Here is a 14180-nt window from a genome sequence, read left to right on the forward strand (position 1 = left end):
TGCAACAGTGGAGTAGTGTGGACAGTGATGACCGAAGACAAGACTATGTTATGATACAAAATCAGAAAATAAGAAACTATAAAACTCATTCCAGAAGATGTCGGTGTCTTGTAACTTAGATAAATCTCGGTATAATACACCGGGGAAATTTAAAACTGGAAAGCAAATGCATTTAATCAGTAAAACAGAGTTTAATAATACGCAGACACAAGGCAGATTAACCGTCCAGCTTCTCACTTTGCCAGACACGACTCTATACATATATTTTTTCATAGCTTCTAATAGCCTGAGGATAGCGGCAGATTGCCTTTTAACGCTCAATAAAACAGACATTTTCAAACAGGACTTTCACTTCTGATATCGGTGTTTTGTTCTATTGTATAATGGAATTAAGGTAAATGAGTGACTTTCAAATCAAGGACACATAATAGACCCGAATTAACTCATTGTTATTTTTTCGGGTACTCTTAAAACGCTAAATTTGTTTCTATGTCAATATCGCTGCAGCCATTCAAGCGTCTTTGCTAATGATTAGTTATTATTAAAACGCTATTAATCCTCACATTGTAAACTAGTAACAGAGATCTTCAATCATGTTCCTGAGAAAATAAGTAATTTATGATGGTAGGCCATGGTTTTGCATCCTTTGGAAATATTTGGTTTCGAATACAGTTATAAGAAAAAGTATAAACTACCAATAGTTAATAAAATGATGATTACTGTTCATAAAACAATAACAAATTTGAAAACATGTCTCTGATATATTGGTGATAGATTGCAATCGACAAGACTATAGATGAGCGGATCAGGTAAAATTCGAGAACTTTTTCAGAGAAATTTGATTTGTACAAAAGATATTCTTTGTGAATTTAATGTCCTTCAGCCCCTAGGAGCTAGTAAGCATAATATGTAAAAAATAAAAATAATTCTTATACTCACCTGACTGCTCACCTCTCTGGCCCATGGCCTGCTCCTCACCATCATCCATCCAGTCCTCGTGGCATCTTCTGATCACCGTTGCGAACTTTGAAATCCCTGGGCCTCTCACACTAAGCTGGGACTTTTGACTCTGATGAGGCCTGGGAGGGTTGTGTAAGTACGCAAATGGTCACAATGTCATGATGTCACGACATGCACCACCATGGCATTACATGCACATGTGCAGAAACGTCTCACGTCACGTAAAGCCTGGAGTTTGAGTCTAGTGCGAAAGAGTTCAGATCTCTGTGCTTGCGTAAGAGATCAGAAGATGCAATGAGGACTAGGCAGGTGAGATGATGGTGAAGCGCCTGCTGGGACCAGTTCTGTTCTTAAAGGTGTGGTCACGGTGGCAGTGACCCGGTCCGTGGCAATGGGCGTCCAGTAAAAAGGAGATTAACAGAATTGGAATAAAGTCTAAAGAGCAATATTAGTGACGCCACCTGTGGTACTCGGCCAAGGATGGCCGACGCTGCTTAAAGGGGTCCACTGGAGATGATGGTATTGAAGCTTAGATGGTACAGTTCCCCACAGGTAGAGCTTAGTCCCCAGGGCTCCTGGTGTAGTTAGAAATGATGATGGATGGTGAAGTGCAGGAAAGAATTGGAGGACACAAGGTTGCAGTGTCTTTACCTTTTACTGATGCAGTTCAGGTACAGGTTACAGATGATCTTTGGAATCCAGGCAGCCTGGAAGCTATTCGGAATCCCCTTGCCAGGTGGGGTTGGAAGCCTTCCTTACTGCGCAGTGGTATAAGTCCCTTGCTGCCTTAGGCTTCACACAAGGTCCTCTCTTTCTCTGTTCTTTTACGTGGACATGGCCCACCGGGCAGGCAACTCGAGCCTTTTTACATGTTTGCCTTCGGGTGTAGTGGTGGCCAGGAAACTTGGAATCTCCTGTCTGCCGGTTTCTGCTGTGGGGCATACAGTTTCCTCCACAACCTTGGAATTCCGGCTGTAATGAACAGGTAATTCAGAACCACAATGGACCTTGAAGTTCAGAGCATACAAGGTGACCTGACATTTACCAAAAACATAGGACAAGCTCTGAGACGTGGAAACTCTGCTGACCGCAATCCCTAATCCTAACACACCACACTAGAGGTAGCCGTGGATTGCGCCTAACGCTCCCTATGCAACTCGGCACAGCCTGAGAAACTAACTAGCCCTGAAGATAGAAAAATAAGCCTACCTCGCCTCAGAGAAATTCCCCAAAGGAAAAGGCAGCCCCCCACATATAATGACTGTGAGTAAAGATGAAATACAAACACAGAGATGAAATAGATTTAGCAAAGTGAGGCCCGACTTACTGAATAGACCGAGGATAGGAAAGATAGCTTTGCGGTCAACACAAAAACCTACAAACAACCACGCAGAGGGGCAAAAAGACCCTCCGCACCGACTAACGGTACGGAGGTGCTCCCTCTGCGTCTCAGAGCTTCCAGCAAGCAAGAAAAAACCAATAAAGCAAGCTGGACAGAAAATAAAGCAAACAAAAAGTAACACAAGCAGAACTTAGCTAATGCAGGATAGAGAGGCCACAGGAACGATCCAGGAGGAAGCAAGACCAATACTAGAACATTGACTGGAGGCCAGGATCAAAGCACCAGGTGGAGTTAAATAAAGCAGCACCTAACGACTTAACCTCAGCACCTGAGGAAGGAAACTCAGAAGCCGCAGTACCACTCTCATCCACCAAAGGAAGCTTATAGACAGAACCAGCCGCAGTACCACTCACGACCACAGGAGGGAGCTTGGCCACAGAATTCACAACAGTACCCCCCCTTGAGGAGGGGTCACCGAACCCTCACCAGAGCCCCCAGGCCGACCAGGATGAGCCACATGAAAGGCACGAACCAGATCGGCAGCATGGACATCAGAGGCAAAGACCCAGGAATTATCTTCCTGACCATAACCTTTCCACTTAACCAGATACTGGAGTTTCCGTCTCGAAACACGAGAATCCAAAATCTTCTCCACAATATACTCCAATTCCCCTTCAACCAAAACCGGAGCAGGAGGATCAATAGATGGAAGAACAGGTGCCACGTATCTCCGCAACAATGACCTATGGAACACGTTATGGATGGAAAACGAAGCCGGAAGAGCCCAAACGAAAAGACACAGGATTAAGAACCTCAGAAATCCTATATGGACCAATGAAACGAGGCTTAAATTTAAGAGAGGAAACCTTCATAGGAATATAACGAGATGACAACCAAACCAAATCCCCAACACGAAGTCGGGGACCCACACAGCGCCTGCGGTTAGCGAAACGTTGAGCCTTCTCCTGGGACAAAGTCAAATTGTCCACTACATGAGTCCAAATCTGCTGCAACCTATCCACCACAGTATCCACACCAGGACAGTCCGAAGACTCAACCTGCCCTGAAGAGAAACGAGGGTGGAACCCAGAATTGCAGAAAAACGGAGAAACCAAAGTAGCCGAGCTGGCCCGATTATTAAGGGCGAACTCAGCCAAAGGCAAAAAGGACACCCAATCATCCTGATCAGCAGAAACAAAACATCTCAGATATGTTTCCAAGGTCTGATTGGTTCGTTCAGTCTGGCCATTTGTCTGAGGATGGAAAGCCGAGGAAAAAGACAAATCAATGCCCATCCTAGCACAAAAGGCTCGCCAAAACCTCGAAACAAACTGGGAACCTCTGTCAGAAACGATGTTCTCTGGAATGCCATGTAAACGAACCACATGCTGAAAAAACAATGGCACCAAATCAGAGGAGGAAGGCAATTTAGACAAGGGCACCAAATGGACCATCTTAGAGAAGCGATCACAAACCACCCAAATGACTGACATTCTTTGAGAGACGGGGAGATCCGAAATAAAATCCATAGAGATATGTTTCCAAGGCCTCTTCGGGACCGGCAAGGGCAAAAGCAACCCACTGGCACGAGAACAGCAGGGCTTAGCCCGAGCACAAATCCCACAGGACTGCACAAAAGAACGCACATCCCGCGACAGAAACGGCCACCAAAAGGATCTAGCCACCAAATCTCTGGTACCAAAGATTCCAGGATGACCAGCCAACACCGAACAATGAACCTCAGAGATAACTTTATTCGTCCACCTATCAGGGACAAACAGTTTCTCCGCTGGGCAACGGTCAGGTCTATTAGCCTGAAATTTTTGCAGCACCCGCCGCAAATCAGGGGAGATGGCAGACAAAATTACCCCCTCTTTGAGAATACCCGCCGGCTCAGACAAACCCGGAGAATCGGGCACAAAACTCCTAGACAGGGCATCCGCCTTCACATTTTTAGAGCCCGGAAGGTACGAAACCACAAAGTCAAAACGGGAGAAAAACAGCGACCAACTAGCCTGTCTAGGATTCAACCGTTTGGCAGACTCGAGATAAGTCAAGTTTTTGTGATCAGTCAAGACCACCACGCGATGCTTAGCTGCTTCAAGCCAATGACGCCACTCCTCGAATGCCCACTTCATGGCTAGCAACTCTCGATTGCCAACATCATAATTTCGCTCAGCAGGCGAAAATTTCCTGGAAAAGAAGGCGCATGGTTTCATCACCGAGCAATCAGAACTTCTCTGCGACAAAACAGCCCCTGCTCCAATTTCGGAAGCATCAACCTCGACCTGGAACGGAAGCGAAACATCTGGTTGGCACAACACAGGGGCAGAAGAAAAACGACCCTTCAACTCCTGAAAAGCTTCCACAGCAGCAGAAGACCAATTGACCACATCAGCACCCTTTTTGGTCAAATCAGTCAACGGTTTAGCAATGCTAGAAAAGTTAGCGATGAAGCGACGATAAAAATTAGCAAAGCCCAGGAACTTCTGCAGACTCTTCAGAGATGTTGGCTGAGTCCAATCATAAATGGCCTAAACTTTAACAGGGTCCATCTCGATAGTAGAAGGAGAAAAAATGAACCCCAAAAATGAAATCTTCTGAACACCAAAGAGACACTTTGACCCCTTCACAAACAAAAAATTAGCACGCAGGACCTGGAACACCATTCTGACCTGCTTCACATGAGACTCCCAATCATCCGAGAAGACCAAAATATCATCCAAGTATACAATCAGGAATTTATCCAGGTACTCTTGGAAGATGTCATGCATAAAGGACTGAAACACTGATGGAGCATTAGAAAGTCCGAATGGCATAACCAGGTACTCAAAATGGCCTTCGGGCGTATTAAATGCTGTTTTCCATTCATCGCCCCGTTTGATACGCACAAGATTATACGCACCACGAAGATCTATCTTGGTGAACCAACTAGCCCCCTTAATCCGAGCAAACAAATCAGACAGCAGCGGCAAGGGGTACTGAAATTTGACCGTAATTTTATTTAGAAGGCGGTAATCAATACAAGGTCTCAGCGAACCATCCTTCTTGGCCACAAAAAAGAAACCCGCTCCCAATGGCGACGATGACGGGCGAATATGACCCTTCTCCAAAGACTCCTTCACGTAACTCCGCATAGCGGCGTGCTCAGGTACAGATAAATTAAACAGTTGACCCTTAGGAAACTTACTACCAGGAATCAAATCGATAGCACAATCACAATCCCTATGCGGAGGTAGGGCATTGGACTTGGGCTCATCGAATACATCCCGGTAATCAGACAAGAACTCTGTTACCTCAGAAGGGGTGGATGATGAGATAGACAGAAATTGAACATCACCATGTACCCCCTGACAACCCATGCTGGACACAGACATAGATTTCCAATCTAATACTGGGTTATGGACTTGTAGCCATGGCAACCCCAACACGACCACATCATGCAGATTATGCAACACCAGAAAGCGAATATCCTCCTGGTGCGCAGGAGCCATGCACATGGTCAGCTGGGTCCAATACTGAGGCTTATTCTTGGCCAAAGGCGTAGCATCAATTCCTCTCAATGGAATAGGACACTGCAAGGGCTCCAAGACGAACCCACAGCGCCTAGCATACTCCAAGTCCATCAAATTCAGGGCAGCGCCTGAATCCACAAATGCCATGACAGAATAGGAAGACAAAGAGCAGATCAAAGTAACGGACAAAAGAAATTTTGACTGTACCGTACCAATGGTGGCAGACCTAGCGAACCGCTTAGTGCGCTTAGGACAATCGGAGATAGCATGAGTGGAATCACCACAGTAGAAACACAGCCCATTCTGACGTCTGTGTTCTTGCCTTTCAGCTCTGGTCAATGTCCTATCGCACTGCATAGGCTCAGGTTTATGCTCAGATAATACCGCCAAATGGTGCACAGATTTACGCTCGCGCAAGCGTCGACCGATCTGAATGGCCAAAGACATAGACTCATTCAGACCAGCAGGCATAGGAAATCCCACCATGACATCCTTAAGGGCTTCAGAGAGACCCTTTCTGAAAATAGCTGCCAGCGCACATTCATTCCATTGAGTGAGCACGGACCACTTTCTAAACTTCTGACAATAAATCTCTATCTCATCCTGACCCTGACACAGAGCCAGCAAATTTTTCTCTGCCTGATCCACTGAATTAGGTTCGTCGTACAGCAATCCGAGCGCCAGAAAAAATGCATCAATATTACATAATGCAGGATCTCCTGGCGCAAGGGAAAATGCCCAGTCTTGAGGGTCGCCACGTAATAAAGAAATAATGATTTTAACTTGTTGAACTGGGTCACCAGAGGAGCGGGGTTTCAAAGCCAGAAACAGTTTACAATTATTTTTAAAATTCAAAAACTTAGCTCTATCTCCAGAAAATAACTCAGGAATAGGAATTTTAGGTTCTAACATAGGATTCTGAACCACTAAATCTTGAATGTTCTGTACTCTTATAGTGAGATTATCCATCAAAGAGGACAGACCCTGAATATCCATGTCCACACCTGTGTTCTGAACCACCCTGATGTAAAGGGGAAAAGAAAGACAGAACACAGTGCAAAGAAAAAAAAATGGTCTCAGAACTTCTCTTTTCCCTCTATTGAGAAGCATTAGTACTTTGGGCCTCCAGTACTGTTATGAACAGGTAATTCAGAACCACAATGGACCTTGAAGTTCAGAGCACACAAGGTGACCTGACATTTACCAAAAACATAGGACAAGCTCTGAGACGTGGAAACTCTGCTGACCGCAATCCCTAATCCTAACACACCACACTAGAGGTAGCCGTGGATTGCGCCTAACGCTCCCTATGCAACTCGGCACAGCCTGAGAAACTAACTAGCCCTGAAGATAGAAAAATAAGCCTACCTTGCCTCAGAGAAATTCCCCAAAGGAAAAGGCAGCCCCCCACATAAAATGACTGTGAGTAAAGATGAAATACAAACACAGAGATGAAATAGATTTAGCAAAGTGAGGCCCGACTTACTGAATAGACCGAGGATAGGAAAGATAGCTTTGCGGTCAACACAAAAACCTACAAACAACCACGCAGAGGGGCAAAAAGACCCTCCGCACCGACTAACGGTACGGAGGTGCTCCCTCTGCGTCTCAGAGCTTCCAGCAAGCAAGAAAAAACCAATATAGCAAGCTGGACAGAAAATAAAGCAAACAAAAAATAACACAAGCAGAACTTAGCTAATGCAGGATAGAGAGGCCACAGGAACGATCCAGGAGGAAGCAAGACCAATACTAGAACATTGACTGGAGGCCAGGATCAAAGCACCAGGTGGAGTTAAATAGAGTAGCACCTAACGACTTAACCTCATCACCTGAGGAAGGAAACTCAGAAGCCGCAGTACCACTCTCATCCACCAAAGGAAGCTTATAGACAGAACCAGCCGCAGTACCACTCACGACCACAGGAGGGAGCTTGGCCACAGAATTCACAACATCCGGCCTCCAGTTTCTGGCACTTGATCCTGGAGGGAGCCCACTCTCAGCTCCCCTCCAGTTTCTCTTTCTTTTCTCCTTTGCTCCTTCTCCCCTCACTGTCTCTAACAATCTGTCTGACTCTCCTGTCAGGAACTGCAGAACCTAGTGTCTGCACGGCTCCAGCTCTCCTCATAGACTCTCCACTCCTCACTTCTCATTCAGACTTCCCTTCAGACTCTCTAATGCCTCCTCCAGCCAGAATATATATAGGGAAGCTACCCTATAACCGGATCTAGAGCTCCCCCTTCTGGCCTGGAGTCATAACAGTGTTGTGTATACATGTTACCTGTTAAAGGGATCCTTGTCGCTTGCAGGCATGGCATCACCCTCCCCGTGAGGAAGGCAATACCACTGTAACAACTGTATACCTGGGGTGTTACACGTAGTGGCTGGTTAAGAATAATATTTTTTTAACCTTTTTATGACCCTTTACTGTTCAGAAAAATGGCTGCCAGCAACTGAATCGCCCAGATGCAAATTTAAAAAAATCCCTCCTTTTGGTAAATTTTATAGAATTCCATTTCACTCAAATATATTCACTTATCTCTACACCCAGAGTCTTTTTTCAATGTGGACGATTAAAAATTGTTAAAAAGAATGAACATATCTATTTTACGTCAAAACGATTTGCTGTGCACATGTTCATTCTTTTTGAGATTCAGGCTTCGAAAGCAGGGAAATAGTTTATAAGAAGTGACCTGACCTTTAATCAGGCGGCTTCAGTTTGGAAGTCACTCACCAATTTATATGTACAAGTTAAAAAGAGGTGCAAAGCTTCCACAAAACAACCACAAAGACGTTAAAGAAGACTCCTCAAGAAAAACACTGCTGGCATTACTAGGTGGGAATAGCGGTGTCCAAAAATCTTGTGTGCAGATAATGTCTTTTAAAAGCCGGCCTACCTGCCAAGCTTTTCAAGCAAAAGACATTTCAGGGAAAGCTGCTGGTGTTTCTCCTGGAGGGTCTTTTTTGGGTCTCTTTTTACATCAACTTTTCTGTCTGCATTTCATTTTTTAACTTATTTGGATCAACAAGTGAAAGGCTTCAAGGTGGAAACTGCATGAATAATGGTCTCATCACTTCTTTTAACAAAGTTGCATTTTTGCAAAGATGAAGTTGTTAAAAGAAGCTCAAAAGGTGGAACATATGAACAGAAACTCGTTTTGTCATAGAAATGTATATATTCATTCTTTCTAAAGCACCACACCAGCATATTTTTCTTATTTCAGCGCTAAAATGGTGCCACTAACATAAGTTCTTGAGCCTAGTCTTATACTTAGCAACGACTGTTGTCAGCTCTTTCCAGAACCGCTCCATTCTCGCACCGTCTCTCAATGTATGTCTATGTGAAGCTATGAAGTAGTGACTTCCGGCTCACCCACTGGGGTGAACCGGCAGGTCAATAAATGCAGAAAACCGCCTGGGAACTCACCGAGAATGGAATACAATGGCGGCTGGTAAGTACACTAGGGGCAGGGAACCTGGATAAGTAATATCAGCGGTAAAATTAAAAAATAAAAGGAGTGCTGGTTTAATGTTTTCTAAGTGCTTTTTTAGGTGGGTTTTGGAGCAAATCTTCCTAAAAAAAAGACCTTCCATGCACGCACCCTTACTTGGTTAATTTGGGGACATCTTTGAATGACCTTTACTATAATTCTGTCTTTTTCATACAACTAAAAGGATCTGTTTCTGGAGTTTTTTCTTTTTTTTCTGGAATTGGTAAATATTAGACCTTTAGTCTTGTTCCCATTAACACTAGAAGTCCCAGAGAGGGGTCATTTAACATTTCTACCTTTGGGACCTTTGGAGCTTGAAATTTCTGAGACTTCATTAATAGAATACGGATTACCATGAACAGTAGTGTTCAGACAGCTGATCATCACAGCAGTATCAGCATCGCACAAGTAGGGTGTACTAATACTAATATAGAAGTGGGAAATAGAGGGGAGCGGAGGTGTCAGCTGGGAGGCTTGAAGATGGAGTGGCCAGGACCACCCTGCAGCTCCACTCTGTCTCTGACAGAAGTTTTTCCTGTGGATATAAGCTTTAATAAAGTGATCATGAAGATAATATTTTCCTGAGCAATTGTTAGTTATGTCTGTAGCTGCCTTAGGGTACCGTCACACTATACGATTTACCTACGATCACGACCAGCGATACGACCTGGCCGTGATCGTTGGTAAGTCGTAGTGTCAGGGCCGGCTCCAGGTTTTTGAGGACCCCGGGCGAAAGAGTCTCAGTGGGCCCCCCCTTTAACACATACCCCGATTCATGATCGCATATAAACACAGCCATGTAGTATATAACACTGCCCACGTAGCATATAGCACAGCCCACGTAGTATATAGCAGCGCAGCCCACGTAGTATATAGCAGCCCACGTAGTATATAGCAGCGCAGCCCACGTAGTATATAGCAGCGCAGCCCACGTAGTATATAGCAGTGCAGCCCATGTAGTATATAGCAGCGCAGCCCACGTAGTATATTGCAGCGCAGACCACGTAGTATATAGCAGCGCAGCCCACGTAGTATATAGCAGCACAGCCCACGTAGTATATAGCAGCTCAGCCCACGTAGTATATAGCAGTGCATGTAGTATATAGCAGTGCAGCCCACGTAGTATATAGCAGCGCAGCCCACGTAGTATATAGCAGCGCAACCCACATAGTATATAGCAGCGCAGCCCACGTAGTATATAGCAGCGCAGCCCACGTAGTATATAGCAGCGCAGCCCACGTAGTATATAGCAGCGCAGCCCACGTAGTATATAGCAGCGCCACTCACTCAGGCACTGGTAGGACTAGGAGCTCCTCCTGAATCTGCCTCATAACTTCAGCACCACGGCAGCCAGCCAGGGGCGGAGATCAGAGCAGAGAATGTGCTCTCTCTGTCCACAAACAATGTCACACTGGCTGCCTTCTCTTAACCCCTATGTGTGCCTGCCTGGCTGCACTGACTGAGTGAGAAGATGCTTGTGTCAGAGCTGGCACATAGGGGTTAAGAGAACGCAGCCAGCAGTGACTTTGTGGGTGGAGAGAGCATGTTATCTCCTGTCTGCTCTCCCAGCTGTATCTATGACAGCGTGAGTGGGCCCCCCTCTCTCCCCAGGGCCCCGGCATTTGCCCAGGTGCTCCGGGTGCTGACGCCGGCCCTGCGTAGTGTGGTCGCTGGAGAGCTGTCACACAGACAGCTCTCCAGCGACCAACGATGCCGAGGTCCCCGGGTAACCAGGGTAAACATCGGGTTACTAAGCGCAGGACCGCGCTTAGTAACCTGATGTTTACCCTGGTTACCAGCGTAAAAAAAACAAACAGTACATACTTACATTCCGGTGTCTGTCCCTTGCTGTCTGCTTCCCGCACTCACTGACTGCCAGCCGTAAAGTGAAAGCACAGCACAGCGGTGACATCACCGCTGTGCTCTGCTTTCACTTTACGGCCGGCAGTCAGTGAGTGCGGGAAGCAGACGGCAAGGGACCTGACGGACACCGGAATGTAAGTATGTACTGTTTTTTTTTCTTACATTTACGCTGGTAACCAGGGTAAACATCGGGTTACTAAGCGCGGTCCTGCGCTTAGTAACCCGATGTTTACCCAGGTTACAAGCGAACGCATCGCTAGATCGGTGTCACACACACCGATCTAGCGATGACAGCGGGAGATCCAGCGATGAAAGAAAGTTCCAAACGATCTGCTACGACGTACGATTCTCAGCAGGATCCCTGATCGCTGCTGCGTGTCAGACACAGCGATATCGTATGGATATCGCTGGAACGTCACGAATCGTACCGTCGTAGCGACAAAAGTGCCACTGTGTGACGGTACCCTTACACATTCTCTAACATAGTCCTGAAGATAAGAGGAAATTAGAAGATCTTGTACTTCTGTGATGTCCTGAAGAAACCTAACAATGGCAGATGTTCTCACCAGTATCCTTTCTAGCGTTAATGAGAAGACTGTCGATTTGCATAGTCCTATGTGGTTAAGACCTAAACACCCAGCTCTGCTATAATAGGATAATAGGTTAAGAGGCTAATTGAGCCAGTTTGCATCTGCCAAAGGGGTGAACATTTCGAAAACTGTCTATTCAGAAATTCCTGGAGCCGCAAACACCGCACATAGACCTCCTCTGCAATTAATCACAATCTAATTGTGTAACATTGGCAAGCATTAGCGACAGACTACAGCATTAATACATATGTTATATATTAATTCTCTGAAAGGGACATCCCTTAAGAGCAGTAAGCACAAAGGTCCACAGGGATTGAACCTTGGGAATGATGCAATTAGACCTTATTTTGCACACCAATAACTATAATAAACTTGCTTTCATTGCCCACACACTAGTGCCTGTAGTGATCGGTGGATAGGGAATACCTTTCCTTTGTAGCTTGTGTGATTCCCTAATCCTATTCAGTATTGATTGGCTTACATACATGAATTGAAAACATTGGCTTGTGATGTTGCTTTTAATTCTTCATATAAGCCAAAGGAACCCTGTTTTTTTCTTCACATGAAGAAAGAAAGGAAGACTTAAAGGTAGCAGTGATGTGTGACATCCCTTTCATCTGCGGTTCAGCTCAAGGGTCAGTCTGCAACAAAGGTGGCTCAGCAAACGCATAAAAGCTTCTGCTGGTCATACCTTTGTAGTAATACCGTAATTAAAATACATAGAAAAGATCTATCAAAAATAGACGGATTTACAGAAGAACTGTAAACAACATCTCCATTCAATGTGTAGCAGCCACCGCCAGGTACTATAGCATAGTTCTTGTTCAAGAGAAAAGAAGTTGTTCTGCAGTATCCTGCAGTGGGCGCTATATATTGCATAGAGCTGCACTTTGCAGCTCCGTTCCATGGTTTTTCATCTGGCAGCCACTGGAGCAATAACAGCTTATCAGTGGCGTCCGACCCCCACTGATCTGATCTTGATGACCTATCCTCAACATAAGATAAACAAAGCCCACAGCGAAGCCAAGGGTGCAGTGATCAATGACTTTGTAGGGCAAACAGGGGTTCATTTAATAAAGATAGAAGAAGAGCTAGCTCTGTAAATGGGTTGGTAATAGGGAGGAGTTGTTGGCAATAGAGCAGGCCTATATATTATCTGAGAAGGGGTGGGCCTATCAATCGGCATGAGGCACCAAGAGCAAAGATCCCATCCTCCTGCCCGTTTAATTTGGGGGTTCAATTAGGTTGCATTATAAAAAATGGCGGATGGGGGTGTCATTGGGTCATTTTGGTGAGGAGTGATGAGGGGGTTCTTGGAGTTGGTGGCAAAATTGTGGTGAGAAGGTTGTACATGGGGTGGATGGTAGCCTCCCCTTTATATTTGGATTTTGGTTAATTATCTGGGGATTTGGCGACTCTTCCATATGGGGCCCCTGGGAGTTGGTGTTATGGAAAAGATTTTCTGGCAACAAAGGTGCCCCCAAGCCTGTGGTTTCTGCTGGAGGTAATGCTGGATGGTTCATTATTATTTATTGGTTTCCACCCGGTTTTGGGGCTCCAAGATCCTCTTTACTGACAAGTTATTTATTGTAATGTTTGTAGAATAAAAAGCCGATTTGGTTAATTAATCCAAAGAAAGGGTGGAGCGCGTGTTTGTTTGGTTGGGATCTGTGGGAGTGGGGTGGTGATGTGAAATGGTTGGGTGGTAATAAGGGGACAGTCGGAGGGAAGCTGCTATTATACTAGAGTCAAAATCATCAATATGATGAACCTGGACTGCCGCATTAAAAAATACCATGTTCACTGAGTCAAGCACTGTATATGGCTCCTCACACAGAGATAAAATAACTCTATGGTCAGTAGCATCCAACTAATGTCATCCTCGCAGATCCTCTGAAAGAGATGACAACATAGGGACTTATAGTTATCCAAGTGACATTATAGACATTTGAGCACCTCACAATGCAAAAGTTTCAGTTCAGAAGCTCTATTACTAAACTGACTCCGACCTGTCTGATTTCATTTATTTTTCTTTAGTGTTCCCCAGCTTTCAAGCTAAAGGCATTGATGATGATGATTTGGCACAGACTGGACCTCCGACCACTCCTTAAAGGGAACCTGTCAGCAGTTTTGGCCGATATAATATGAGGTCATCAGCTTTCAGGACTTATACACAACATTCTATAATGCTGTATATCTGCCCCCCAACCTGACCTGAATGAACTGAAAAATAAGTTTTATTATACTCACCTGTGGGGTGGTCCGGTCCAATGGGTGTCGCTGGTCTTGGTCCTGTGCCTCCCATGTTCTTATGATCGCCGCCCTCCTGCTTGCTTCGTGTGGATGACGCGACCTTGCATCATCCACACGGGCTCCCCGGCATCGCGCTCCTGTGCAGCCAGCCTTCTCTGCCCTGTTGAGG

The 14180-nt window shown here is 45.4% G+C and overlaps 1 protein-coding gene across 6 annotated transcripts in view; it reads left to right on the forward strand.

Annotated features, from left to right (window-relative positions):
• PRKG1 (protein kinase cGMP-dependent 1) overlaps window positions 1-14180 on the forward strand; it is a 1430268-nt gene that overhangs the window by 1128774 nt on the left and 287314 nt on the right. The gene's annotated exons all lie outside the window — the stretch shown is intronic.

Source organism: Ranitomeya imitator, chromosome 2 (genome assembly GCF_032444005.1).
Source record: "Ranitomeya imitator isolate aRanImi1 chromosome 2, aRanImi1.pri, whole genome shotgun sequence".
Classification (NCBI taxonomy): domain Eukaryota; kingdom Metazoa; phylum Chordata; class Amphibia; order Anura; family Dendrobatidae; genus Ranitomeya; species Ranitomeya imitator.